We start from the raw sequence: 27230 nt of genomic DNA on the forward strand, positions 1-27230 counted from the left end.
TTTAGAATGGTTTGAAGACAAAGAAGATTTGAGTGAAGGGTACATTTGAGCACTGCCAGTACTATAAAATTCCATAGTGTCTGGGCTATTTCTGAGGAGGCCTTCATTCCAGCCTTAATTAGCAAGCTACTTTGAATGGTAAGGTTTTCAAACTTTTTTTTTAAAAAAACTACACTTAATGTTTCATGATTTATTTGTTTTATCAAATTTATATGGCCACCCACCTCACATAAGGTGAGTCTCGGTGGTGTAACCAACCATTAAAACTGAATATAAAAACCAATTAAGTTGTAATCAATACAACTAAAACCAAGATTGTAGACATTCTTGGTGCAATAGCTCTCTGCTATTAGGTGATCTCCAGGCTTGATGAAAAAACAAACAAACATGTTTTGAGGGCAGTCAGAAAAAACATAATACTGCCATGATTATGCTTTGTAAATTTAATCTAGAACTAATTCTACTAATAATGCTACAGTGTAAGCCAAGGTTGTGTTTCCATTTCAGGATCATGGTCAGCAATAGACTGGAATTCCTTTCTCATCCCCACAATATAGCATGCAATTCTGAATGTGGTATTTAGCTGTCCTATGGGAAATGAAAATGAAAAGATACCTTGAGCGATGGGCATGTAACTGTATTACATTCTTGGCAGTGATAACTTTCTATTACATTATTTTATTGCAAACCTTATTGCAGTAGTTATAACATTCCTGATAAGATTGCCATTGTCCCAGGAGGTTTTTGATCCCAAGAAATAAATATTTACAAATTGTTCAAAGACTGTTAGCTAAAGTGTATTATGCACAGTGATTATACAGCACAATATGTTGTATCAGGAAACTTAATAGATTTTAACAGTCTTTAAAACATAATCAATAGTTCATGGTTACTGGTCTAGAAATGTAATCAATAGTTGAGAAATGCAATAATATTATTACATTGTGTAAGTTTCCTCATGAAAATAAAATCAGTACCTTATTTCTGAAGTAGTTAAAGAACACTTAGTTTCATGTTTAAAACATTCCCTATTTAATTATTTCATCAAATTCTTTAATTTTTATTGATGCAAACTTTTAAAATATATTCATACTATTGGACACTTTTAAGTAGACCAAAATATAATTATGATAGTGACAATGCTATTTTTGTACAGAACATATTAAACTTATTATAGAGATATAATCATTTCAAACTATAAACACAATTTATTATGTCATAAATACATAAATTAAGGAAATATGTTTAATTAAGGTTTTTTAAATCATGTTACATTTTATTAAAATCATCATATTTTTGCAAAATAATCATGATAACTACCAGAGCCATAGAACTAGATTTAGACAAGGATGTAATTGTCAATATACTTTATCTCTTTATTTATTAAATTAACATTAAAGTGATATAAATTTAACAATTAAGAAAATAATAACTAGAACCATAATATATGCTATATAAACTTTTAAAATGAGGCAGTAATTTGTAGGGAAATATATAATAAACATATTGCTGCAAAATCTCTACTGCCCTTTTTTGCTTCTATATAAAGACAACCAGTTCAAATGTAGATAATGAATACATCTTTACAATTATTTGATGCAACATATTTGTATGACAGCAGTGCTTTTTTTTGTCATAGAGCGCACCAGAACGGAGTTCTGGCATCTTTTTTTGACGGATTTTCCAAGTTTTAAAAGTAACTTTTGAAAATTTGATGCTTGATTCACGTGGACTTGAATCGTCCAGTCAAGCGTAACATGTCAGCGGCAAAATCATTAAAGCAGTGCATGCGGGCTGCTTGTGTGTCGGGTCTGATGCATGCGTACTTCGTCCGTGCTGGTTGTGATGGCATTGCTAGGCTTGTGGCACTGCTTGGCTTGTGGTTGGCCATGTGGTCATGTGCTGAGTGCCTACTGTGGGCAGCGACCATTATGTTTCATTACACAACTGACATGTGTGGGTGTGTGTACAGTGATTGACTACATACAAAAGGTAAATAATTTCTTTATTTTAAAAAAATCATTGGTGAATTGAAAATCTTTTTTTAATTTTTAGTGTAAAATTTACTATGAACATTTGCCTTAAATATAATAAATTAAATTTATCTTAAGAACTGAATTTTTTAAAAAATAAAAGATAAACAAGATGTGAGTTCCAGCACCATTTTTCTTACCAAAAAAGCACTGTATGACAGACTTCCATATATATTTACATAGGATTATCCTGCAAATTAGTGACACTTTGGCATCAGTCCTACAAACATTTATGTGTGAACATCTCTCACTTAAGACAGTAGAATTACTTTTATACACAAGCAATGGAATTATTTCTATACACAAGTATGGATTACCCTATAGTAACTGAAGATGAACGATTTAAATTAATTGTGACAATTGCTATTGAATGTATTCTAAGTTCAAAAAGCATGTTCTTAATCCACTCAATAGTTGACATAGACTGAATGTGGAACATGACCTGAAAGCTGGCTAAATCTATATGAGTCATTAGCTCATATTGACTTCTGTCTCAAAGTATAATATTTATATAGAAAGAGGTGTATAGATATGTCTGGAACCTTACAAAACCTCTCTGTCTTTGAAACTTTAAATGAAAATTTGATAATAAAATATGTACCAGAGAACAAATGAATCCTAATAAAATGTCTACTTAGGTACTTCACATCCACTTAAATAATAATCTCCACTTTGTGGAGCTAATGTAAGGATAATATTCAAATTAATGGATTCAGTACCTGCTTTATGTTCATTGGTTGGCATAATATATAGACCATAGAAAGAAACAGTGAAGCTTGTTCTGAAGCAAGACACAACTTGATACAGTTCAAATCTGTTCTTGTTTATTTAGTCATCTTATTATCTCAGCCTTCTTCAAGGTTCTGGCATATAACTCAGCACTTAAGGACTGAGTTTCATCTTTGAAATCACTGAGAAATTGGTTTTCACAAATTCACCACATTATTGGCACCAGGGCACTTCTACACACAGATAGACATTGCTGTAGAAGCTATAATCCTAAAGGTTGCCCATTACAGATAACTGTGCTGATCCTAAGGAGGCTTTTTCAGTAGCATCTCCCATATGACTTCAAGTAGGAAGGAGCATTTTCATCACATCTTCAAGTGCTGACGACATCTCCTGAACAGGCCTGAAGCCAACAAGATATTTTAGTTCAAAAATAGATCATTTCATCATCCACTATGAATCCCGCCATGAAACTGAGTAGTAAAGTGCAGCTTTAAAAGTTATCATTATACTTGCCAAAGAAACATCACATCAACTCTTTAGAGGGCTATAGAACTGAACAGAAAGTCAGAAAGACAATAGAAAAAAAACCATTCAATCTCTTCAGCAATTGCTTCAATTATTTGTCTGTTTTTTGTACATTTGCTGATATTGGCGAAAAAAGCAATGGCACCGATGGATTTATTATTGTCAAAGTTATGTCTTCATATCTAATTTGCTGTACTGGCTTTAATAACAAATAATTTCCAACTCCTTGAAGTCAATGATATCAGTGTTTCTTCATTTTTGATCTTCTGACTTAAGAATTAATATTTTTCATAGCATTGATAAATAAAACAAGTCTGGACTTTTATTTTGAAGCTCTCATTATGCATTTAACTTTATTGAACTGTTATATTTCAGCTGACTTTAGCTGGCATACTTTAGAACATCAACCCATGGAATATGAATATCAGATGTATTTATTTTGGTAAGTAAAAGGAGGAGATAAGAAGATGTTAAAGGAAGACAAATGTACTGGGCTCCATGAAATTATACTGAGTGACAGCAGCAGGATACTCTTCCATCTGGCAATTTTAAACAATGTGTCTGGCAATTTATAGGCAGTAATTCTGCCAGCCTTGACAAAAGACAGAAATATTTCTTATCGCTTCTGACTAAGACACCTGCAAGTCCAGATTCAGTCCTTATAAATCTAGCCTCAGAGTCAGTGAGCAATCTGTGCATAGCAAAAGCAGCCTATTGACCTTTAAAGAAATAGGAAAGGCTGCAGGCAAACCACAAAAAGCCCACTTATCTGTAATTTTGTCATATAACCATGAGTAATGGTTGGTTTTTAGTTTATATTTTATACTTTTTATTCATGCAATTATTTAAACAGCATGCAACCTCATAAGAAAATACAACTAAATGCCTTGATAGGATTTTAAGTATTTTTCAGCTAGAGTTGGCTTCTCTAGAATCACTTTCTTCCTTCTCTCATTCCTGATTCTGTCCAATTTTATAGGATCTAGCAGCATAAGAAAAGGCTCAAAAAGATGTATTAGAAATGAAATTCTGGGTAAATCTTGCTTTAATGTGTTCCCAATTTACTTTAAACCTATGCTTAACAAGAGCTAGCAAAACATATGCTAGTAAAGATAATACAGAATGAGAGCAAAGTACCTGTGACAAACCTTTTTAAAAAATAAAGATCTAATTTCACTCATTCTCTTTACTAATGATTTACAGTGAAGACAAGTTGTTAACAGTTTGAGTTTAAATAAAATATAGTGCGCTTTTTTTCTTGGAACTAAAGGAGACATTTGAAATAATTGTTTTCCCTCTTTCATTAAATGAAAACTATAAGATATTGTTCTTTTTAAAAATTAGCTTTAAAAATTAGATAAACAGATGGGAAGGAAGGAAGGAAGGAAGGAAGGAAGGAAGGAAGGAAGGAAGGAAGGAAGGAAGGAAGGAAGGAAGGAAGGAAGGAAACCTCCTTGAAGCACCAACATACTAGCCTCTGCTGCGCAGCTTGGCATGTCAGCTTTTAAGACTTTACCAGAAGACTTGCACTGACTTGTATGAGGGCATGCAATAACCATCTCCTTGTTGTTGTTAGCTGCGAAGTCATGTCCGACCCATCACGACCCTATGGACAACGTTCCTCCAGGCCTTCCTGTCCTCTACCATCTTCTGGAGTCCATTTAAGCTCACGCCTACTGCTTCAGTGACTCCATCCAGCCACCTCATTCTCTGAAGTCTCCTTCTTCTACTGCCCTCAATCTTTCCCAGCATTAGGCTCTTCTCCAGTGAGTCCTTCCTTCTCATTAGGTGGCCAAAGTATTTGAGTTTTAGCTTCAGGATCTGGCCTTCTAAAGAGCAGTCAGGGTTGATCTCCTCTAGGACTGACCAGTTTGATCGCCTTGCAGTCCAAGGGACTCGCAGGAGTCTTCTCCAGCACCAGAGTTCAAAGGCCTCATTGCAACTGGGAAGACCATAGCCTTGACTATACACACTTTTGTTGACAGGGTGATGTCTCTGCTTTTTAGTGTGCTGTCTAGATTTGCCATGGCTTTCCTCCCAAGGAGCAAGCGTCTTTTAATTTCTTGGCTACAGTCCCCATCTGCGGTGATCTTGGAGCCCAGGAAAATAAAATCTGTCACTACCTCCATTTCTTCCCCATCTATTTGCCAGGAATTGAGAGGGCCGGATGCCATGATCTTGGTTTTCTTAATGTTAAGTTTCAACCCAAGTTTTGCACTTTCCTTCTTCACCTGCAACAAGAGGCTCTTTAGGTCTTCTCCATTTTCTGCCATTAGAATGGTATCATCTGCATATCTTAGGTTGTTGATATTTCTTCCAGCAATCTTAATTCCAACTTTTGATTCATCTAGCCCTCCCTTTCTCATGATGTGCTCTGCATATAAGTTAAACAGGCAGGGCGACAGTATACAGCCTTGCTGGACTCCTCTCCCAATTTTGAACCAATCAGTGGTTCTGTGTCCAGTTCTCACTGTTGCTTCTTGGCCCACATATAGGTTTCTCAACAGACAGATAAGATGGTCTGGTACGCCCATCTCTTTAAGAACTTGCCACATTTTGTTATGATCCACACAATCAAAGGCTTTAGCATAGTCAATGAAGCAGAAGTAGATGTTTTTCTGGAACTCTCTAACTTTCTCCATGATCCAGCGTATGTTGGCAATTTGATCCCTAGTTCCTCTGCCTCTTCGAAATCCTGCCTGTACTTCTGGTAGTTCTCGGTCCACATACTGCTGGAGTCTAGCTTGCAGAGTTTTAAGCATAACTTTACTAGCATGAGAAATGAGTGCAATGGTGTGATAGTTTGAACATCCTTTGGCACTTCCTTTCTTTGGAATTGGAATGCAAACTGATCTTTTCCAATCCTGTGGCCACTGTTGAGTTTTCCAAATTTGCTGGCAAATTGAATGTAGCACTTTCACTGCATCGTCTTTTAAGATTTTGAATAGCTCAGCTGGAATACTGTCACCTCCACTAGCTTTGTTGTTGCTCAGCTTTTCTAAGGCCCACTTCACTTCACATTCTAGGATGCCTGGCTCAAGGTCAGTGACCACCTCACTGTGATTATCAGGGACATTAAGCTCATTCTTGTATAGTTCTTCTGTGTAATTTTGCCACCTCTTCTTAATCTCTTCTGCCTCTGTTAGGTCTCTGCCATTTTGGTCCTTTATCATGCCCATTTTTGCATTAAACGTTCCCTTCATCTCTCCAATTTTCTTGAAATGATCTCTGGTCCTCCCTATTCTATTGTTTTCTTCTATTTCTTTGCACTGTTCATTTAAGAAGGCATTCTTATCTCTTCTAGCTATTCTCTGGAATTCTGCATTCAATTGGGTGTATCTTTCTCTTTCTCCCTTGTCTTTTGCTTCCCTCCTTTCCTCAGCTATTTGCAAAGCTTCCTCAGACAGCCATTTTGCTTTCTTGCATTTCTTTTTCTTTAGGATGGTTTTAGTTGCTACCTCTTATACAATGTTGTGAACCTCCATCCATAATTCCTCAGGCACTCTGTCTTTCAGATCTAATTCCTTAAATCTATTTGTCATCTCTACTGTGCATTCATCAGGGATATGATTTACTTCATATCTGAGTGGCCTAGTGCTTTTTCCAACTTTCTTCAGTTTAAGCCTAAACTTTGCAATGAGAAGCTCATGGTCTGAGCCTAAATTTTGCAACGAGAAACTTATGATCTGACCCACAGTCAGCTCCTGGTCCTGTTTTTACTGACTGTATAGAGCTTTTCCATCTTTGGCTGCAGAGCACATAGTCAATCTGATTTCTGTGTTGACCATCTGGTGATGTCCATGTGTAGAGCCGTTTCTTGGGTTGTTGGAAAAGAGTGTTTGCTATGACCATCGTATTCTCTTGACAAAATTCTATCAGCCTGTGCCCTGCTTCATTTTGTACTCCAAGGCCAAACTTGCCTGTTATTCCGGTTATCTTTTGGCTTCCTACTTTAGCATTCCAATCCCCCGTGATGATAAGGACATCATTTTTGGGTGTTAGTTCTATAAGGTGCTGTAGGGCTTCATAGAACTGGTCAATTTCATCCTCTTCAGCACTGGTGGTTGGGGCATAGACTTGGACTACTGTGATATTGAATGGTTTGCCTTGGATTCGAACTGAGATCATTCTGTCATTTTGAGGATTGTATCCCAGTATTGCTTTTCCTACTCTTTTATTGACTATGAAGGCTACTCCATTTCTTCTGAGGGATTCTTGCCCGCAGTAGTATACCTGATGGTCATCTGAATTAAATTCACCCATTCCTGTCCATTTTAGTTCGCTGATACCTAAGATGTCAATGTTCAGTCTTGTCATCTCTTGTTTGACCACGTCCAGCTTGCTTTGATACATGGATCTTACATTCCAGAACCATCTCCTACAGCAGCTGATAAAGCAAAGTGATTGGGCTTCTGCATGATCTGGGAAACTGCAGAATTGAGTTTTCCAGAGGCTTTGGTTCCTTCAGTGCTTTGAAGAGAGGCACTTCAAGAAACATCTCTTCAAATGTTTTCCATTACTAGTGTGCCTTAATAAGCTTGCCCAGCCTTAATAAGGAGCCCAATATGTCTTATGTCACCCTTATGCTGATTTGACTTGTTCCCATTTTCCTCATGCTATTCAAGAAAATTAGAGTTCAGTGGTGTTGCTACCTGACCCAGAGATAAAAGAAATACTTCATAGTGTCTTAAACGTACATGTTTTATACAGAAATATATAATCAGTCTTACAAAGCTATTTTTACAGTTAAGTACAGAAGTTAATCGTATGTAATGAATTATTTCTAGGAGAATTAAATGAATGAAAAAGATGGATGATTTTTTAAAATATTTTTAATAATATGTGGCACAGGTCGTGAAGGAAAAGAGAGAGAATGGAATGAGAAAATAAATAAATAAATAAAATAAATCCAAAGGAATATACTGAGTGAATAAAGATAAGAGAAAGGATGAAGAAAAATAAACCAGTTTGTTGTTCATTATAGAGAAGGCCATCCTACAAAAAGAGACTGAAGTAAAAGTGAAGATGCTTCATTTTTTCCTCCATAATCTTGTCAAGAATTAGAGTAGTTGCAAGAATCAATTTGATTTTGCAGAGAACAGATGTCCATCTCAGAATCCAATATACCTTCTTGTTTTTTAACACCAAAATATTTTTTTTAAAAATAATAATAATTAATTTTCATCTGTTATTTACAAAAGGCAACAGTACTTGGATCCACAATCCTTGGCCAATACATTACAACATCATAGGTTCTTGGGAATAATTTGCTATGGCAGAATACCAACACCAGCTAAAGAACTGGCAACTGTGATTTCATGTTATTGTATATAATAGTAACAATTGACAGTAATAAATTAATAATAATAATAAATAATAATCGCCTCCATCCATGTCCCCTTGTTATAGGGAAGGGGCTTTTAAAGATGAGTTTGAAGCTATGCTGGCAGTAATGTATTCTACCAGCAGGGTCACCCACCAGAGAGGTCTTAGAGAAAGAGCCTGGCTAAATTTAACCACCAACTTATTTAATATAGTAAGAAAACAGCAAAAAATAATCCTATACAAATTATTCATTCAATCCAATCATTGATAAATAATGTAAGACATTTTAGCATACTTATAGCAATTGCCCCTGACCTCCGTTCATTCCGCCAGGACCTGAAGACCTGGCTCTTCGAGCTCTCTGGCCCAGGCTGAGAATTTTTTTAACTTTAACTGGGGTTTTTATTTTTTCTCAGGGAATGATGTAATCTTTTTAAATTGTTTTTAGCTTTTGTATTGATTTTCTTTTAAATATCCTGTAAACCGCCCTGAGTCCTTCGGGAAAGGGCGGTATATAAATATAAATAAATAAAAAAATAAAAAATAAATAAAATAAAAAAGAGCCTTGGTGGAGCAGTGGGCTAATGCCTCCTTAAGTAACACCAGCTGCCTGCAATTAGTGCAGGTTCGCATCCCACCAGGCTCAAGGTTGACTCAGCCTTCCATCCTTCCGAGGTAGGTAAAATGAGGACCCAGATTGTTGGGGGCAATTAAGCTGACTTTGTAATAATGCCACTTGGGTGTGTGTGTGAAAGCCCTAATAAGCAGGCATATACATAGAATGAAGGCTACTGCTAAGCTTGTAAGCCGCCCTGAGTCTTCGGAGAAGGGCGGGATATAAATGGAATTAAAATAAATAAATAAATAAATAAAAGATAAATAAAAGATAAATAAAAGATAAATAAATAAATTGAATTTGGCCTACAAGAAATGTGACCTATAAGAAATGTGCTACAGTAGCAATAAATAATGCTAAAATCACAAACACTAATGCTGAATAGCTAAACTAAAGGAATCTAAAAGTATCTGGGCATACTCACACACACACACACACACAAACACACAAACACAAACACACACACACACACACACACAAACACAAATACATACTGTGGCTGAAAAGAAAAAAGTGTGGAGAATTGATGTGGCAAAACCAGGGGATAGTAGAATAGAAGAAAAAGAATTGTGGAAAGTCACGAAGTATCAGTTTCTGAAAATGGAAGTTGAAAGTTTATGGCATAAACTGTTCATGGTGATCCTAGTGGTTATCAGCATATTGGGTGCCATACCAAAAAACCGGTACAGAACTGTTCATGTGCTACTTGTATATTGACAAAAAAATCACCATTAGTCAATTACGAAAGGCCCCCTTACTTGGAAAAGCTTACAACTTGTGACGATAACTTTAATACTATCACACAGAGTTTGCCTATCAAAGGTCCTTGGGAAGAACTAGTAGGTGAATAAATCCAGTCTAAACATTCTAGCTGACCATAATAATAATAATAATAATCTCATTTCTTGGCAGAGTGATACCCTGCCTATTCTAGGTCTTGATCTGCATCTTGATTATCTCTTTGTCTAATGGTGTTTCTTCATTTTTCCAGTGCTGAGCAAATACAATCCTTGCTGCTGTTAATACATGTAATGTTAAATATACACTTTGCTTATCATTTTTTTCTGGTATTATACCTAATAAGAAAAGTTCAGGTTTAAAATCTACATATTTTCCTAACATCTTTTCTAACTGTGTGTATTTTTGTCCATTTTTTTTTTGCTTTAACACAGATCCACCACAAATGGTAATATGTACAAGATGGTTGGTTATATTTCCAACATTTACTAGACATATTTTTAAACATTTTTGCTAATCTAGCAGGTGGTAGGTGCTATCTGTAAAACATTTTATATACCTTTTCTTTATAGGAAGTTGCCATTGTCAATTTATAATTTCTTTCCCAAAGATTTTGCCATTTCTCTAATTCTATATTATATCCAAAGTTTTTTGCCCATTGAATCATTGTATCTTTCATTTGTTCAACCTCCATCCTGGCCTGCATCTTGACCTACATCTTAGAAGTGGAATTCCATGGGGGATTTTGAATAAGCCACAAGCCATCTCAAAACCTCTATCCTGTTTTGAACCACCTTTAGTCACCCATTTTATGCCACTTTTGGGATGCACATTTAGGTGAAGTATTGACCCACTAAATATACAGGATTATTTTTTTTTTGATCAGCCAGACAGCAATTCAAATTAAAGATCTGATTAAAGAGCAAATTGATTAGACTGATATGTACTTCAGAGATATTTGACTGGAAACATTTTGAATGCATGACCTTAGCTATTTAATTCTGTGGGAATCAATATTTGCCTTCTCTTTTGCAGTTAAAAATAATTCAAATCAGGTTAATGTGGAATTTATTTGCAAGATGGATGGTTTTAACATTCTTAATATTTTCTGACCAGATCAATCTGGGGAACTTGATTTTGTGTGCAAGCAGTTACAACTACAGTGTGAAGCTATGTACTGTATTCTTTTTAGATTGTCTTCTACATTAAAATTTCACCACATGTGCATTCTTCTGTCACATTTCTGTCTGATTTCTTCATTGCAACTGACAGTCTGATGACTATTAATATTGTTTCCCTACTATTTCTCTGAAAGCTATTTTCTTCTCAGCTTAGTACTATGCTTGGCCATATCTATCTTATTTTGTGTAGTTCTTTATTAAGAATTTACTCATATATTTGAATGCACAGGGAACTTTATTAGCCAGGTAATTAAATGACTGCAATCATACTGACTCAGATCATATTTCACATTATCCTTTATTAGGGTTAGAGTTAGGGTTAGGGTTAGCCATCGGAAGTAGTTTGCTTTTTTAAAGTTTTGTGGGGAAAATTAACCACTTTTTCTCTTTTACCAGTCTTCCTCTATTTAAGGTAGAATGTGATTTTCAAGATGCCATGTTAAGGTTGCTTTAAGATGTTTATTATGATGTGCAATATGGCAGATGGAATGACTTGATGGGTCCTGTGAGTTGCATGAGGAACAAGAGGCAGAGTGGCAATCCAAAAGAAATAGGGCTTGTGTGGATTTCTTGGAGTAGAAAAGAGTTTGGGAAGGCATTTTGAAATTTTAATATATTAAGGCTATAACTGTATAGCAGGGGTGTCAAACTCAATTTCATTGAGGGCCACATCAGCATTGCTGTTGCCCTCAGGGGGCCGGGTGGGTATGGCCAGGGTGGGCATGGCCTACTGTACACCGCCCTGAGTCCTTCGGGAGAAGGACGGTATAAAAATTTAATAAATATAAATATAATATAAATACTGGTTGGGCGTGGCTAGAGTGCGTATGGCCTACTGGGTGGGAATGGCCAGCTCTACATAGTTCGCATCAAGGGTGCCTATGGGGGCCTGGGCAGGAGTGGGAGAGATCTGAGGGTCTCTGGCAGAAGGAGGGTCTCTGGGCCAGGGCCAAGGCAGTGGGGGCCGTTCCCTCACTGTTTCCAGGATGGCTTCACGGGCCCCATGAAACCACTTCGCGGGCCGGATCTGGGCCCCAGGCCTTGTTTTTGACATGTCTGCTGTATAGGATCTACCCAACAACTCTACTAGATTTTCCATTAAAATACATAATATTGTATTTTTCATTCCAATATACCAGATTTTACCAGATCTTGAAAATATTTGTGGTGAGATGAAAAATGTCAACCATTTGGGAGACACCACTGCATGCCTGATAATGCTGTGGCATGTTTTTTGTAGGTCTCATATAGCCATTGTGCTTAAGTGGAGCAGGGAGGGTGATTAGGCTGTCATGCAACCCCATTTAACTAAACAATTGAATTAAACAACTAATATGGAGGTCATTAGTTTCAGTTTAAAACAGGTCTAGAGTATCTATCCTCAACCTGCCATTGTCCTTACAGCTTGTTGAATGTAAGGGCGGAATTAGTTTCCTCTAATACCTTCCAAGATAGAGATAAAATCATAGAGAAGCTTTAAAGAAGATATCTGATTATGGCTATGGCCCTATTGTTTTATAGACTGTGTGTGGAATACTCCACCATGATAATCCCAAATTGGAAAGGTTTAATATTTTGGGGAAATTTACTATCCTTACAGGATAATTTTATACAGATTTATAAAATCTATCCAAGTCTTATTGAAGAACACAAAGATGGGGCCAGTATGGAAAAAAATATCCCTTAAACATAGATATTCAAAAGACTTCGTAATTTAGAGTCCTTTTCAATTATAGTGTTTTTCATCTTGGTTTCAAAATTAGATGAATTTTTAATGCCAATGCTTTTGACTAAAATTCAGTAATAGAAAATTCATAATGAACATATTTTTTTCACATTCAAAATACCTGATAATACCATCTGGTTGTGTCACTGCTTTTATGGCAAATGTAAGATGAAGGATCCTTCCAAGATAGACAAAGAAAATCAATAGCTATTATCTTTGTTATTTACCATCATCATAACCCATCATCTGTTGTTGTTTTATGCCATGTCTTCTATGCCAAGTGTGGGCGTTCAATTCACTACTGATAGATTGCTATAAATTACTGTTTCAGTACTACTGAGATTCTGCTGGTCGGTATTGAGATTCTGAAAGGCTCATCACAGAGGGCTTTTAAAGAGAATCTCCTCTGGTGCGCCATTATTTTTTATATATATTTTTCTTTGTTACCAAGTGCTGTAATAATTACACCAAATGAAAACATTAATGAGAAAATACGTAAAGACTGAATATAGTTTGATGTCAATACCTGTTTTGAGGCTTCATTCCATTTCTACATTCCATGAAAGCCGTGATTTATCCTTTGTAATATCTCATTCATATATTTTGCAGTGCATTCTAAGGAACAGGCAGAAGAGGAGCAGGAGGAAGAAGAAAATATGGCCAAATAAAAGGCTGCTCATAGTTGTACATTTAATAGCATACAAGAAAATTTTCATGAATGGGAGAGCTGACAACAAACAGGTTTTACATATGCATCTATAAAGCAGATCTCTCTCGCTCTCTTTCTCCATGAGGATCATGGGTAAAAAGTTATTTCACACCCAGTTAATAGGTAACAATAAGATAATATTGTTTGGGAAGTATAAAGTTCATAATAAACATTTGCACAAGTACAGCAATAGAAAAAAGCCTTGTAGTAATGTATAGAAAATGTCTATGACTTCTGCTCTTTGAAAATACTTGGAACTGACATTTCACCAGCTCGGACATTAAATGTGGGCTTTCTTCTAATATGTCTTCTAATAAAGGTATTTTTGTTACTTAATGTGTTCTGCAAATAGAGCCTGAGAAATGAATGAATACAATAACTAGCTTATGTTTATTGTATAGTTCCTTTTTTGTTTTCTTTATGGTTTTTTCTGTATTTGTATTTTTCCAAAAATCAAGGAATTTTATTGGACCATTAAAATATATTAATTTTGTTTGTTAAACAAGATTTGTACTCACTATACAAATTTAAAACAAGATTTATATTTACTGTTTAGTTCACTCAAATCCAGTTCATGGTGCTTTTGAAGATGGGCCTTTTATAGAACGAAAGCAAAAGCAATTTCCCCTCATTATTCTACTAAAGAATTTTTTTTTTCAAACGGTGATGTAATGAAAGAACATTATTTTCAAATATTTTTTTCCCAAAGGAATAAGTCCAGATCAATATGTATCTGTCAGCCATGATAATCTTATGCAAAATCATATTGTAGGTAAACAATAACAATAATAATAATAATAATAATAATAATAATAATAATAATAATAATAATAATAACAACAACAACAACAACAACAACAACAACAACAACAACAACAACATGACAAAATAGCAACAATGGTGCATTGGAAGATCTGCAGGAAATAACATTTTCCTGTGAGCAAGACTTTGTGGGACCTCAAAATAGACAATGAAAAAGCAAAAGTGCTCTGGGACTTTAGATTTCAAATAGACAAGCAAATGCTACATAACACCCCAGACCTAACATCTGTCAATAAGAAAGACAAAAATAGTGGACATGACTGTACCGGAGACAGCAGAAGAGAAGAGAAAGACTGGAGAAGATAACAAACCTGAAAATAGAAATCCAATGACTGTGGCAAAAGAAAGCAAAGATGGTATCAATAGTAATATTGCACCCCTAAAAAAAACCCAGAACACAACTTGAAGACCATCAGCATTGACAATAACACATCATTTGTTTATTTTGGTTCTGGAAGTTTTGAACAAGATATTAGGCAAGATGAGAGAATAATGGGTACAAGTATCAAGAAAAAAATTTGCTGATGATTTGCTGATTTTTTTGCAAGACCCCAAAAATAAGATAGAATATTTGATGAGGAAATTAAATGAGTTTGGGGCTTTAGTGGGTTTTAAAATAAATAAACAGAAAACCACAATGTTGATTAAGAATATGTCCTCTCAGGATTGTGATATATTGATTAAAAAGTCTGGTTTTAAGGTTGAGAAAAAGGTGAAATATTTGGGGGTTAGGTTGACAAACTCAAATACAAAATTGTTTCAGAATAATTATGTTCCACTCTGGAATGATATTAAAAAGGATCTACAATGATGGGAACAATTACATTTATCACTACTGGGCAGAATTTCTATTATTAAGATGAATGTTTACCAAAGATGCTCTTTCTTTTTCAGACAATACCAACACTTGCAACTGATACTCCTTTTAAACAATGACAGAGGGATATTTCCAAGTTTCCTCCAAGGGAAGAAAACAAGAATTAGATATAAGTTACTGCAAGATGCTAAGGAAAGAGGGGGTTTGGGTTTACCAGATTTGAAATTGTGTTTTGCTGCATGTTGTTTGGTCTGGCTAAAAGAGTAAGTGAACCACCAGAACAAGAGACTACTTGATTTGGAAGGTCATGCATTAAGATTTGGATGGCAGCATTATTTATGGTATGATAAAGCTAAAGTGAATGTTGATTTCAACAATTATTTTATTAGACATGCCATATTAAGAGTTTGGAATAAATATAAAAAGAAGCTTTTTTTAGAAAATAAATAGTTGTGAAGCTGGACTGATGGACATATGGTAAAATGATATCTTTTTATTTTGGTGACCCTACCCTCAAGTCTAAGGAAGGGTTAGAATTAGAAGATCATGTCTGCCATTGGTTTACATACTTACAAATGAAAGAAAGATTAAAACTAGATAAAAACAGTCATGGGTTTGAGTTGGTCAAAAACAAATTGGGAATTTTACTATCTGGTAGTGATGACCATATTATTGCTAAGGTTTACAAAATGTTATTGAAATTGAATTGGAAAGTGAACATGTAAAAGATTGTATGGTTCAGTGGGAAAAGAACTTTGGGTATAATGTGATGCTTGAACAATAGGAGAATATGTGGATGAAAGGTTTAAAATTTACACTAAATTATAATTGAAAAGAAAACTTTTATAAAATGATGTATTGTTGGCATTTAACACCAGATAAGTTATCTCGAATGTATAAATGTATCTCAAATGAATGTTGGAAATGTAAATGTAAAGAAGGAACTTTTTATCATTTATGGTGAGCATGTGATAAAGCAAAGAAACACTGGAGTAGGATTCATATTCTAATGTAGAAAATTCTTAAAGTGGATATAAAGATAAAACCAGAAACTTTTCTTCTGGGTCTAATGGAAAAAGACTTGGGGAAAAAAATTGGAACTCTGATTTTGTATATGTTGACGGCAGCAAGACTACGCTACGCACAAAAATGGAAGCTACAAAAGTTGATGGAGTTAGCAGAGATGCCTAAATTGACTGTTTTGATAAAAGAAAAGAATATAAGTACTTTCATTTCTACTTGGAAACCACTTCTGAAATTTGTGCTTGAGCTGGAAAAAAATGATTTGATTTTGGGTTTACTGATTATATTGATTTGTTGATATAGAAATGGCTAGTTCGTACTATCATAGAAATCTAAAAAGTTGAGGTTCAATGCTAATGCCTTATTTTACTGCAACAGAAGTCAACGCCTTTTTTTCTTTTTCCCTCTTTTTTCACATTTTTTTTGCCCTTTCCCTTACCTGTGTGTTCCCTACTATTTGCTTTTGTATTTTCGTGTTTTATATTATTAGTGAATAAAATTTAAATGGGAGAATAATACATCTGTCAACTGCAAAAAGCGTCTTTACTTGGAACAGCTTACATCCAGTTGCACTGTAAGGTTTAACACCATCAAACAATATCTGCCTATCCCAAGTCCTTGGAAAGGACTCAGTAGGTGGGTTAAAATGCCAAACACAGTCTAAACATGTCCTATGAACCATAGTAATAAATAATAACTACTTTAATTAATGGAAAACATATTGCTTGCTAGAACAATAATGTTTCAAGTTTAAAGTGGAAATATATACAGCATAATATATAATTTATGTTGGTCATTTTTCAAATATGCAGTTGTGAAAGTTCCTCTCCACCCACTTTCTTTTATTTATAGTTGTGTGGGATATAACAAATAATGTTGATGTCACATTTTAGCTATTTAGGCTTCAATGTGTGTCTATCATAGATTATGTAAGTTATCTACTCAACTTCTGTTCTCTTGGTGAAATAAGTTTCAGTTTTCTAATTTGACCCCACAGCAATTGTATCACTATTAATGCTGTTGTAATATTTCATGGATTAAAAATAGATATATTCATCTGTACATCTTGGTACCACATGTTCATTGTATTAAAACTGAACATCTATTCTTGTTATTGTTGATGATGTGTTGCTCCAAGGAGTCTCATATATGACAGAGAGAAAAGTTAATTGAAGAATAGCTTTCTTCCTTAGATGAAAATGTTGGAATAATGACAGAAGGCTGGACATTAAAACAACAATGAAGAGAAATGGAAGAAAGGCCTTTGGGGGATAGATCCTTCTTTCATTTTTGCCCCCTTTTTTTCTCATCCTGAGAAAAAATATTTTTTTTTTATTTTCAGACAGAAAGCTCACCTCTGTTTAGAGCATGACATCTATGAAAAAGCATTGAGGCTTTAAATGTTCAGTCACAGCTGCCATAAGATTTATTTATTTATTTAGTTAGTTATATTTATATACCGCCCTATTCCCTGAGGACTGATGATGCACAGAAAAAAGTTTTCAATGACAGCTTGCATCAAACGCATTTAGCTAACCTTACCAGGTCATCCACAGAAGGATCTGTGCCATTGAGTTTATGTAGAAACTTCTAAAGTAAGGAATAACGCAATGGTCTGAAAGGGACATTTAGCATTAAAGGTTTGTATGTGTGTGGAGGGGAGGGGGAATATTTACTTGTTACTTGATTGGCCAAGCAGAATGAAATCTAAAGTCAGCAACATTCTAATTGGTGATTGGGGTCATAGGAGAGAACTGAAAGAAAGAAATGTGTATTAAATATAAAAGGAAATAGCAACTTATTGGCTACAAATGTTTCTGGGAATTGTGAAATAGGTATAAGTCAAGCACTGAACACAGGTGTAGCAGTTTCTGCTTTGTTAGTGTTTATCAAGTTTACAAGGTAGAACCTACTGTATTCAATAGTCTAGCCCAGGGGTAGGCAACCTCGGCTCTTTTATGACTCATGGACTTCAACTCCCAGAATTCCTGAGTCAGCATAGCTGAGTCAGCATAGCTGAGTCAGGAATTCTGGGAGTTGAAGTCCATGAGTCATGAAAGAGCCGAGGTTGCCTACCCCTGGGCTAGCCCATAGGTGTCAAATTCGCGACGTCAATGGGGTGGGCGTGGTTTTAGCATAACACATCCAGCTCGCGGGCCGGCAGTTTGACACTCCTGGTCTAGCCTATAAAAATACCTTAAATTCCACACTGTCCTTGTTTCCTGACCATAATTGGGACCAGCAGTTGGGTCATAAAGTGAAGTTGTTGGTAAGTGAAACTGCAACTGTGCTTACAATCTTACTTTACCTTTCCTTTGATTTACAGACTTGTGAAGGTTGTAAATATAAGGATCGATCACAAAGTTACTTTTTCATCATTGTTAAACTGCAAATGGTTGCTGTACAAAACAGCCATTAAACAAAGTCTACCTGTAGTATTATTATACATTACTATATTTAACACAGAGAGAGAAACTGGCAATGTTAAGATAGAATTCCATACTATATTCCCTAATGAAAGCAATGAGAAGTCTGTGGCTCTAATTTCCTCCAAGGAGTCAAACTCTTGCTGAAGATTCCAGGTCTGCCTTAGCTTTCATTCTTAGAAGAAAAAAAAAACATGGGTTGGCCAGAACAAGGGAACATCTGTCGGCTATGAAATAATGAATGGGGACAGGGACAGTTTACAGATAGAAATTAGAGCAATGGATTCCATTTTCACCCTTATTTTTGAAGGATTAAAAATCAACAGGATGAACCTGACTCATTGCAAATGATTGGTGAACTCTACGCAGACTACAAGCCATGGATTGCCAGTCCTTCCTTGAATCTTCTGGCATGAACAAAATAAATTCTCTTACAACTGGGATAGATAATGCTCTTCATGGGAGAAATTTGAAAAATATTTCCCTGGACCTGGCAAAAGGCCTCCTGATTATTTTTTAAACTTTTCTGATTTTTCAAAGTTTTTAGCCATCATAGCTTGCTAAAAAGACAACTGTAAAACCATGTAGTGAGATAAATACGACAAGTGAGTGGATAAAATATGCCTATTATGTAGTGAAAAAGGGAATTATGCACAATTACAATCATAGATTAAAATAAAACATGTCCTTTTGGGAACAGAGTTTTTTTTTTCCTTTTGCTTTTTGCCCTTTACCATTAAAATACCATTCACCATTTTTGTACACATTTTCTCTCAGCTTGACTGGTCAGTCTGATTTGTCTGGCATTTTATATGTTTAAAAGCAGTGGGGAATAAAAATATACAATCTATATTTTCCTCCTGGTGATTTTAAACCCTGCCACCTTCTGCAATTTCAGTTTTAAATAAAAGTTCCATCTTGTTCACTACCAGCTTCTGTTTTCATAATGCCTTTCTTGGGCATACACTGTACTTTAATTCCTAAACAGATTTTTAATCTGATGCACATGCATCCTGAAAAGGAGTAGTTATTTTTTCATAGAACATCATATTCTCTAGCACTAGAGAAACTTCTTTAAGGCTGGAACTGGGGCAGCTTGCTCAGCAGAGGGGAGGACTGACTTCTTTCTTTCCTTATGGGGCATCTTATCTCGCCCAAATTTTGAAAGCAGTGATTTTGATTCTTTTTCTAATTGTTTTTATAAAGTATTTGAACAGTTCGTGGAAGAAGAGAAAAATAAACTGTGCCATCTTCTCGCCACAATTTATGATCTGAAGTTGTTTATATTTCTCCCAAAATTCCAATCTTTATTTCTTCTGATCCATGACTTGTCATGATATATGTATTCTGTATATAGATTAAATATATATATAGCAGGATGGAACCTTGACTTCTTTCCCAATTTTGCAATGTTTAGTATCAATGTTTTCACCATTGGTTCCTGGTCATTGTTCAAATTCTAAAATAGGCAGATGAGATGGCCTAGAACACTAACATGTTTAAGACTGTTCACAGTTTGCTATTGTACTGTGCTGTGCTGCACCATATTTGTATGCTATTATATTATTCTAAGTTCTATGGCTTGTAACAAAATAAAATAGAAAAAAATATCCAATTAACCAGTGGAACAACCTGCCTCCAGAAGTGGTGAATGCTCCAACACTGAAAGCTTTTAAGAAGAGACTCGACAGCCATTTGCCTGAAATGGTATAGGGTTTCCTGCCTGAGCAGGGGGTTGGACTAGATGACCTCCAAGATCCCTTCCAACTTCTTCTTCTTCTTCTTCTTCTTCTTCTTCTTCTTCTTCTTCTTCTTCTTCTTCTTCTTCTTCTTCTTCTTCTTCTTCTTCTTCTTCTTCTTCTTCTTTTTCTTCTTCTTCTTCTTCTTCTTCTTCTTCTTCTTATTATTATTATTATTATTATTATTATTATTATTATTATTATTATTATTATTATTATTATTATTATTATTATTATTATTATTATTATTATTATTATCCATGTTAAGTAAGTAATGAGAATGAAATATCCCTGAGAATGAAATAACTAACCAACCAACCAACCAACCAACCAGGCAATCATAACTTTAAAAAAAAATGATGAAAAGCACAGCCTCAAAGTTCTCCAAAATAGATCAGCTTTCACTAGTTTCTAGAAGGCTAGCATAGAGGGAGTCAACCTAAAAATTAGAGGGAGATTATTCCAAAGCATAAGTGCTATTTTAGAAAAAAGTGCTTCCTAGCGTCAGCCCAGATCTTACTTTGCTGACTAAATGGAGTTTTTCCAACATTGCTTGCCGGGTATATAGTCAGTTTGATTTCATTGTCTTCATCCAGTTGTATTTCTATGCAGAGAGTTGTCTTTTAGGTTGTTGGAAGAAGTTTTTTTTTATTATAAACATAGAATTTTCTTTGCAGAACACTTCTAGTCTATCTCCTGCTTCATTTTATAACAATGTCAAGTTTTCTTCCATTATTTTACATGTTTCCATAATTCTAATTTTAGTGTTATAGTCTTTTGAGGGGGGGTTGCTGTTGTTGTTGACAAGGGATTACTTAGAACAGCTTCCTCTGCATCTATAGTTGGAGTATAGACTTGAATCACCATAACATTAATTGACTTCCCTTGAAATCATTTCATTCTGACATTATTTCAATTGTATCTGAGGACTGTGTGACCCTTTATGGATGATAATAGTAATAATAATAGCTATTCCTTTTCTTTTATGATAGTAAGCATTAGAATAGCATACTACAATATAATATACCATATCTAGTGTATACAGGTAATCCCCAAGTTATGACCATTCACTTAGCGCCTGTTCGAAGTTATGCGATAAGCACCCCCTAGTGTTTATGAGCAAGACCCAAAAGTACTAATGTTATAGCACCAGATAGTTTTTCCCCCCTTATGACTGCAGAGGCTCTGAAACATTCACCCTATTCCCCCTGCTCCCCACAATTGCTTTGCCCTCCCAACCTGCCGGACTCACTTTCTTTGCAAAGATTTGTCTTCTGTTTGCCGCAGTTTCTTTGCCTTTGAGGGACAGTCAATGGAAGCTCCTGGGTGCCATAACATCACACAGGTTCAGGCACCCATCCTTTTTTTGTAGAGAATGGGTGCCTGAACACTTGTGAGATCACAGTAACTTCCATTCTCGACATGAAAAGTGTTTGCAGTGTTGCTCCTGCTCATGTTTCTCCCCCCCCCAACTCCTTTCCTCCACCGCCGGAACACGTTTCTCCCAGACCGAGACCTGGAAGTTTCATCTGCATGCAAATGGGGCACTTGGAAATGGAGCAAATCATTCCATTTCGAAATACCCCATTTGCACATAAACAAAGCTTCCAGTCTCCATCAGGTCCCCATCTGAGCAAAAAGTGTTTGAGTGCCTATTGGGTGCTTGGAAATGGAGCGATTCATGTCCCATAGGCCAGGGCTTTTCAACCGGTGATACGTGTACCACTGGTGGTACGCAAGCACCTGGCTGGTGGTACACAGTGTTGCCTTCCTCCCCCCCACCTCCCCCCCCACGGTCTGCTCCTTCCCAGCTCACTTACTTGCAGAAAACAAGCTACTTGGCGGCAGCCTGCAGGAACCCTACTGAGGGCCTGCGAAGAGCGCAGGCCCACAGCGAGGCCCCGCCCTCCCCAGGGACTCATTGTGGAGCAACCTGATTGACTTCTTCTTGTGTGGGATCCATGTTGCCCTTCTCCTCCTCTTCTTACTTCACAAGTAAGTGTGAGCCTGATGGGGACAGAGCCATCCACTCTCTCAGCATGTAGGTATTTGAGACCACTTGTTTCGCGGCCCTGAGCACCAACCTCACAACCGCCCCTCCTTTTTTTCTCCCTTCTCTCTGAAAAAGAGGGAGAGAAATAGAGGAAGAGAAAAGGATTAAATTAGCAACATGGCTGTTAAGTGAATCTGGTTTCCCCACTAACTTTGCTTGTCAGAAGGTTGCAAAAGGCGATCACACGACCCTGGGACACTGTGACCATAATTTAATTTAATTAATTTAATTTATTAATATTTCTATACCGCCCTTCTCCCGAAGGACTCAGGGCGGTGTACAGGGCAAGAATAAAACACAGAGTTACAAAAATTAAAAGATAATTAAATACATGCCCATAAAAACAGTTGGTACATTAATAAAAACCCCAATAAAATGATAGTAAAAAACCCCACCAATCCCCCCTCAGGCCAGGCCGGCTTGTTCGAACAGGTATGTTTTCAGATCGCGGCGAAAGGAGCGAAGATCGGGCGCCGTCCGGAGCTCAACCGGTAACTGGTTCCATAGCTCCAGGGCGCCCACAGAGAAAGATCTCCCCCTGGGGGCCACCAATCTACATTCTCTGACCAGTGGCAGAGAATGTACATGAATAATAAACATGAATCAGTTGCCAAGCATCCGAATGTAAATCACATGACCCTGGGGATGCTGCAACAGTCATAAGTGTGAAAAATGGTCATAAGTCACTTTTTTCAGTGCCGTTGTACCTTCAGTCACTAAGTGAACTGTTGTAAGTCGAGGACTTCCCTTTTATTTGGTCATGTTTTTGACACTTTGCTGGGTGATTGGTGGTACTTGGATATTGCCTTATCCTAAAAGTGGTACAATGGGTGACTTTGCAAGGTAAGTCAGTGTGGTGCGGCAGACAGGAAGGGAAGGGGAAGCATGAGGCATCTTAGTGGGTCAGGAAGGCCTTGGGGGCCTATTCTATCACTAGACCTCCCATGACCTTCCCCACCCTGAGATACCTCATGTGCCCTTAACGAACCATGCATTTGAGTAGTGAATGCGTGGGCAAAAGCAGGGAGTGCTCTCGGTTCATTAACAGAGGAATAGAATCAAGATCACATCAAGTGTTAATACCACTTTACAATGCCTTGGTAAGACCACACCTGGAATACTGCATCCAGTTTTGGTCACCACGATGTAAAAAAGATGTTGAGACTCTAAAAAGAGTACAGAGAAGAGAAACAAAGATGATTGTCAAGCTATTCTCCAAAGCACCCAAAGGCAGGACAAGAAGCAACGGATGGAAACTAATCAAGGAGAGAAGCAATCTAGAACTAAAGAGAAACTTCCTGACAGTTAGAACAATTAACCAGTGGAACAGCCTGCCTCCAGAAGTGGTGAATGCTCCAACACTGGAAGTTTTTAAGAAGAGACTGGACAGCCATTTGTCTGAAATGATATAGGGTTTCCTTCCTGAGCAGGGGGTTGGATTAGATGACCTCCAAGGTCCCTTCCAAATTATTATTATTATTATTATTATTATTATTATTATTATTATTATTATTATTATTATTATTATTATTATTATTATTGTTGTTGTTGTTGTTGTTGTTGTTGTTGTTGTTGCTGTTGTTGTTGTTGCTGTTGTTGTTGCTGTTGTTGTTGTTGTATGAGATTCACTCCTATGAATCCTTGAGTTACAAATGGAATGGACGGGTTCCATTCCATTCGTAACTCAAGGACTACCTGTACTTTATAATATATGGTGTAACTATTTATAAATTTATAAACACATACATAAATACTTACGCTATAACAAGTAGAAATCTTCATTACACACATTTATAAATCTGCATCTTCACTTTGATTTACTAAAAGGAGGTCGTATTGACCAAAACAACTGGAAAAAAATTAACAGAGGATTTATGAGAGGGTTGGAGTGTATTCACACTTGACTAAGTTAGGGAAGTGTGTCATAAAGAGATAGGACTGATTGACAGACTGAAGCAAAGATCATACAGACTACAGAGATTGAAAAGATAGTTAGGGGATGGATTACAAAGAAGCCCATCAATTTGCCTAAGGCCTGGAATGTGTGATGATACGGATGAAGTATTCACAGTCTGATTCATAACACACACCCAATCACTACATATTGTACATTATAGTAAGGATTTCAGAAGAGTGACAGATTATTATATACTTATCAAGGGAATCCCATCACAACTCTTTAAAGCATTACTTTTCAGATACTGCAGTAGATTCATGTGCTAAAAGGTATGCATAGAAAAAAAAACCCACATGTTTGCCCATGGGGCTGATCCTTAGCAGAAAAAGAATAAGGGGTAAAAATATTACCTCATTAAGATTACACAAAATCACACTAAAGCCTGATCTGAAGATTGAGAAATAGAAGTAGCTTGTCAAATACTAAACACATTGCTCTAAAATGAAAGAAGGAATAATAGAAAGCACATTTCCTTGTGTAGGCAGTGCTAGCATGAAATGCTGATCAGCATCTGATTTTAACATCCTTTTTTCTCAGCATAAAATCACTCTCTGCTATGACAAGACAGCAGTCAAAAATAATGATTCAGAAGAATTGCACCACTGTGCAGAAAAACAAAACATATTTGTTAAAAAAATAACATGAAAAGGACCTAGAATCCTTAAATGCAATTCTATCCTGTTAATTGTTAAATTGTTTAGCTAAATGTTAAAGAATAAATTACCTGCTTCATGACAGTGTGCAGTTCTTTTAAAGTGGATACAAATGGTCATTATCTAGCATTATAAAAGGCAATAGTAGCAGACATAGTTTCAAAATTGAGGCTCCTAGTAAACATTATTTGACTGTGTGTGTGTGTGTGTGTGTGTGTGTATATATAGTTTGGTGGGTCGAATCCCGAGTGCCGCGTAACAGAGTGAGCGCCTGTTACTCATCCCAGCTTCTGCCAACCTAGCAGTTCGAAAGCACCTAAAAGTGCAAGTAGAGAAATAGGGACCACTACGGTGGGAAGGTAACAGCGTTCCGTGCACCTTTGGCATCTAGTCATGCCGGCCACATGACCACGGAGACGTCCTCGGACAAGCGCTGGCTCTTTGGTTTTGAAACGGAGATGAGCACCAGCCCCTAGAGTCGGAAACGACTAGCACGCATGTGCAGGGGAACCTTTACCTTTACCTTTTTATATGAAGGTACTTTGTCTTTTCCTCTTTAGTTGTTTTGCTGGGGATTTTAAAAAAGACAGTGGAAAAAACATAGGTGGACTCCAATGTCACTCAGACTAAACTACCTCATACATAAGAATAAGCATTGTTGCACAATAAAGATTTGAGTTGTTGAGAGTTGGGCAGCATACAAGTTTAACAAATTTATTACTAACCTGAAAGCATCAGCAACAACTTAAGTGCTCTTTAAGTGACTTTAATCCATAAAATGTTGCACTTGAGAAGTCCTAAGTTCAAGGTTTTGGTTCACATCATAGTCATTCAACTTATTTAATTATATAAACTTAAAAGACAGACTTGATGGACCACTAGGTCTTTTTTTTACCATCAGTTGTCTGTGTTATAATGTTTCTACATGTCAGACCACCTAAAAAGCCATGAATAACATGTGGTTGTTACCTCTGAGTAGTTATTTATTTTTGTTTGCTATTAGCAGAATCTTGCCAGACCAAAGCATCTATCTGTATAACTATTAGATATACTTTGTGAATTGTTCAGGAGGTATCCACTTTTGCCCTTTTCCTGCCCACCAGATATTTGAAGCTTTACTGTCTCTTTGCCATCTGGGAAACAGCCCCTCCCTCTGATGATTCTGGACCACATCCCATAATTAGTTCCCTTGTCGGTTTCATTATTATGGTGGGAATAAAATGACATGGAGGTTCCAGGTGTGGAACCTTGAGCTCTTGAAAAAAGAGGAATATTTAATACAAGACAATCATAAAAGTACTATGCATTCCTTTTAACCTTTCAGAATTGCTTCACATTCACTATTTCATATATACTTTTTCATATTCAGTATTTTGTATTTCTGTGAAATCAAAGTATAATTCCACACAGCATATATATTTTAAGCATAAGCAGCTAACAGTAAAGAAAATAGGATTTTTTAAATTAATGTTTATTTTGTAGATTTTTGTGTCATTATGAACTAATGATTGTAAGCTGAAAATGAGATTAAATATATAAGCAGGAGCAGAAAATTACATTGGGAGCCAAGTGTGATATATCGAAAAATTCTGGAAACCCCAACAGAGTGCAGAAAGAAATTGGCTAATTTCTCTAGTACAAAAGTTCACTTAGCAATCAATCAATCAATCAATCAATCAATCAATCAATCAATCAATAAAACATGTTCCTGAATCTCCCCAACAATAAGTCTTTGCTAATGTTTAGACGGAAAATCCAAGAAGCCAAAACTGATCTAGCTCCAAAAAACCCCCTACCAGGTAATTGAAGAGACAAGACCCAGAGTCCTTATCTTTGCCTGGAAATGGGTCTCACGAATAAAAAAAAAAGTTTGTAGAAGTAAATATGTATTTAAAAAAGAATTCATTCTTGATGATGGAACAGCATAGATTAGGGTCCTTTTTGGATTATATGGCTTCCTAAACCATAGCAGAAAAATGGCAGAAAATAAGTTTTTTACATGACTTGATATCCTGCTTCTGTTTGAAATGAGTATTTGGTTTTGCCTTGATTTCTGGCCTTGGTGTCTGGCTATTAATGAAGCAGAATACTGATCGGAGTTATGTGGTTGCAGAAATATTTATCATCTAGACTGATCTGTAAATCCAGAGATTTT

The sequence above is a fragment of the Vipera berus genome, assembly GCF_964194415.1.
Source record: "Vipera berus genome assembly, chromosome: 2".
NCBI lineage: Eukaryota > Metazoa > Chordata > Lepidosauria > Squamata > Viperidae > Vipera > Vipera berus.